At 46.6% G+C, this 4,389-nt stretch overlaps 1 pseudogene; it reads left to right on the top strand.

The window, feature by feature from the left end:
- The first annotated feature begins 1,771 nt into the window (after nt 1–1,771).
- On the top strand, nt 1,772–3,688 carry LOC104859284 (annotated as a pseudogene).
- The last annotated feature ends 701 nt before the right edge of the window (nt 3,689–4,389 follow it).

The following is a 4,389-nucleotide window of genomic DNA, read 5'->3' as shown; positions in this document are numbered from 1 at the left end:
TGACGAACACAAGAGAGAGAAGCCAAGCTGATTAGTCACACACCGCGTCTTACCAGTGCTCCCCGCCTGCCTTCTCGTACAATTCAGAGGGATATTTTTATCAACTGTTTTATAAATGCAAGCTTGACGAACACAAGAGAGAGAAGCCAAGCTGATTAGTCACACACCGCGTCTTACCAGTGCTCCCCACCTGCCTTCTCGTACAATTCAGAGGGATATTTTTATCAACTGTTTTATTATAAATGCAAGCTTTTTTTTTTTTTTTTCCTTTTTGGTTGGTTGGTTTTTTGTTTTGTTTTGCTTTGCGTTTTTTTGGTACCAGGTACCGCAAGGCAGGCGGTGGAACCACTGAGCTAAATCCCCGGCCCTAAATGCAAGTTTTTTAGTAGCTCTAGAAACATTTCTAAAAAGGAGGGCATCCCACCTCATCACATTTTTTAAGTGTAAATGATTTCTTTAGAGGTGAAATCATTTGCTGTGTTTATTTTTGGTATAACCAGAAAATAGTGGAATACTGAGTTGTGGCGGGCTCTGACCGTCCTGGGTGTCAGTGCACCGTCCTGTAGGTGGGGTTAGTTTTATATCCTGCAGTGTAAAGCATACTGAATGGCAATTTGGAGTCACAGTCGTGCACTTATTATGTCTTGGATGTTTTCAATGACTTCTATTTCCATGTTTTTAGGAGAATTATTTCCTAAAGAAAACGACTTCCTGATCGTTGCCCCATCAGAACTGTGTCTGCTCTGTAACATCTTTTTGGGTCATGCAAGTCCAGTTTGCCTGATTTTGTTAATGTGCTGGGAAAGATAAAAAAGATGAGTATGTAGTGTATGTGATACGAAGTTGTGAACAGGTGGGATTGAGTAACACTCTTCAGCATTCAGAGATACTGGTACTTAATACTCTTATGGAAAACTTGCCTCCAAATTCGAAGCTGGAAAATCACTGGAATAACCGAAAAATAAACAATACATAGTTTTTTAGATTTTTGGTTCACGTTACAAATTGTGTACAAAGTGAAGTGTCACCTCATCTTTGACAAAGGAGCCAAACACCTGCACTAGAAGAGAGACTGTGTGGGGAAAACTGGACTCGCACATGCCAAAGATTAAAACTTGACCCATATATTTTTCCATGTACTGAACTCAAATCGAAATGGATCAAAGGCCTAAATATTAAAACAGAAACACGAAATCTGCTGGAAGAGAATAGGCAGAATGCTTGAGGACGCAGGAGTAGGCAAAGACTTCATGAGCAAAACCCAGACCTCATGGGAAATACAGCAAAGCATGAAGAACAGGGACTGGACCTCATCTTATTAAAAAGCTTTTGCACAGCAAGAGAAACCACCAAGAGAATGAACGGACAACCCAGAGCATGGGAAAAAATTTTACCAGCTATTCGTCAGATAAAGGATTAGTATCTAGAATATATAATATTCGTCAGATAAAGGATTAGTATCTAGAATATATAAAAAACTAAAAAAAAAAAAAGATTTCCCACATTTATTTATTTGTTTGTTTGTTTATTTATTTATTGGTGCCAGGGATCAAACTCAGGTCCTTGTGCTTGTGAAGCAGGTGGTGGAACCACTGAGCTACATCCCTGGCCCCTGTACTCCCCAACTTTAAAGACCCAATGCAAAAGTGAGCATCTGAAATGAACAGGGCCCTTCCAGATAAATAGAGATGGCAAATAAATACATGAAAAAATGTTCAACATCACTGGTCATCGGTGAAATGCAAATTAAAACAATGCTGAAATTCTCCCTCACTCCAGAAAGAATGGCTGCTATCAAGAAAGCAACCTCTCCCTGGCTCCCCACTTTGGAAGGGACCCGATCTCCCCAAGCCAAGCTCTACCCCAACCCCAGCTGCTCCCTCCGGTTTCCCTTCCCTATAGATTGCTTTTTTCTCCGGGAGGAGAAATGGCCTGTGGCCACTGATCTCCAACTGAGTGTGGCAGTGAGGGTGGGCATCTTGCCCTTGGTGAGCTCCACGTATGGCCTGTGTCCTTGGTGTCCCCACGGAGGGCCAGCACACCTACTTGAGGTCTATGTGTGAGACGGCAGAGAAGGGTAACAGACCAGGCCCTCAGTGGCCATGGCTGGCATTCTGCCTGTCATCGAGAAGTGGGAGCCACAAACTGCAGTTGGCAATACCTGTGCCTGTGAAGAGCTAGACAGGATGGAGGGGAGACTGCCACCCTGACTCAGCCTACAGCCTGGGATGTCACCACTGCCAAAGGTGCTGTGACTGGAGCGAGAGAGGCTGAGACAAAGACCGTGACGGGGGTGAAAGTCTGCAGCCAGCACCATCACAGGGGTGGTGGGCGGGACCAAGGGCACAGTGACCGATGGCGTGGAAAAGACCAAGTCTGTGGCCACGCAGTTCTGGAGAGTCAGAAAATGCACTCCCCACGTCAGAGCTGCTGGTGGACCAGTACTTCCTCTCACTGAGAGACAGCTGGAAAAAGAAGCAAAAAGTGTAGAGGGATTCGACACGGTTCAGAAGCCATGTCGTCGTCAGAATGGGATCCCAAGCTCGCGCCCAGGGGCTACCAGCAGGCTCTCAGCAGGGGCAAAGACGCCAAGCAGAAAAGCCTGAGACCATTTCTCAGCTCCACTCCGCTGTCCACCTCATTGAATATGCCAGGAAGAATGCATAAGACCAACCGGGGAATCCAGGGTGCTCCGGAGAAGCTGCCTCTTGTGAAGGGAATGGAGCGGCGTCGGCCACGATGACACTGATGGTCTCACTGTGCTCTCACCATTGCCCACGACCTGACACAGCAGCTGCAGACCACGCACCACGCCCTCCCGTCCAGCATCCAAGGGTACCGCGGGCCTCGGGGCCAGGCCGAGCATTTACTCAGTGTTCCGCTACGCTGAGGCCTTCCGGAGGTGTCTGAAAGCTCTTGACTTCCAGAGAGGGGCAGCCGCAGACGATGAAGGCGCCTTTAGCCTGTGGTGGGCTGTCTGGCTGACAGCGCACCCCTCCACTGGCTGTGGCCCTGCTTACCCTGAGCCGGCTGAGGCCCAGGACACTGAGAGCCGGGGTGCAGTCTGGGCACAGAGCCCGGAGCCCCGTCCCTGTCTCTGGCGCACAGTGCAGCCGGCTGGCCTTGGGTTCAGTGGTAGCTGACTCCACAGCCGGCTCCCCGCTGGACATAGGCGACCTGGGAAGCGGGTCTCTGGTTGTACTCACCTCCAGCTAGCGTAGGAGCGTTAGAGTGCTGATAGTAACAGGTAAATTCTATTCATCGGGTTGGTAAGAAAAGCACGTTAGCTGGGTGAGAGCCTGGCCAGGACTCCGTAGGAGCTTTACAGCCTCATATTGTGGTCATTGTGTGGCTATTGTTAGCGTCTGTGTAAATGGAATAAAAATCCCTTCCCCTGGGCTCTGTGTAAACTGGCGATAGTCTGAGAGGGCCTCCTCACTGGTTTATCTCATGACGCATGCTTGTACAACTTGATTTCAGTTTTTTGGTCCTTACAAAGGAACTTTGCCTTTGCGATCAATAAAATAGCAAGTTTTTAAAAAAGAGAAGTTAACCAATAACAAATGCTGGCGGAGCTATGGGGAAGGAGAAAACTTTCTGCATTATTGATGGGGGTGTATACAGTGCAACCACTATGGAAATCAGTGTGGAGATTTCTCAAAAAACTAAAACTAGAGGTTCCATTCAACCTAGCTATTTTTCTTCTTGTATCTTCCTGAAAGAATTAAAAGCATCCTACCACAGCAATATATGCACACCCATGTTTATAGTGGCACAGTTTGTAATAGCTAAAACTCAGAAACAGCCCAAATGCCCATCAACCATCGAATGGATAAAGACAATGTGGGGATTTTTTGTACAATGGGGTACTGCTCTGCAATAAAGAAGGATGAACTTCAGATATTTATAGCTAAATGGATGGACCTTGAGACTATACTCTTAAGTGAAATAAATCAGACACACATGATTAAATACTGCATTAGTTCTCTGGTGTGAGAAACTGAATGTGGAAATAAGGACTAAAATGTACAGCAGATATTGGGAAATGGGAAGAAAGCGTTCAAATGGGAATGGAGATAAGGGAGCGGGAGGGAGAAATGAAGGAAAGGACAAGGAAAAAAGTTAAAATAGAAGGGAAAAATGGAAACAAAGCATTTGTACATAGAAAGTGGAGGGGGCTTGCAGGGAGGGGAGCATCGGGGAAAAGGGGGTGGAAAGTGACATGGGCAGGTGCAAATTCCCTATGATAAGTGTTATCATGCATGCCTAAAATGTACCAATAAATGTGCCATTAAAAAAAAAGATTGGGGGCCCAGGGGTTTAGCTCAGTGGTTCTGCTGCCTGCCTCACAAGTGCAAGGCTCTGAGTTCGATCCCTGGTACCAAAAAA

This window comes from Fukomys damarensis, unplaced genomic scaffold (assembly GCF_012274545.1).
Source record: "Fukomys damarensis isolate Sample0158 unplaced genomic scaffold, DMR_v1.0_HiC HiC_scaffold_23, whole genome shotgun sequence".
Classification (NCBI taxonomy): Eukaryota; Metazoa; Chordata; class Mammalia; order Rodentia; family Bathyergidae; genus Fukomys; species Fukomys damarensis.
Note: the sequence above shows the minus strand (reverse complement) of the source record. Positions and strands in the feature narration are given on the sequence as shown.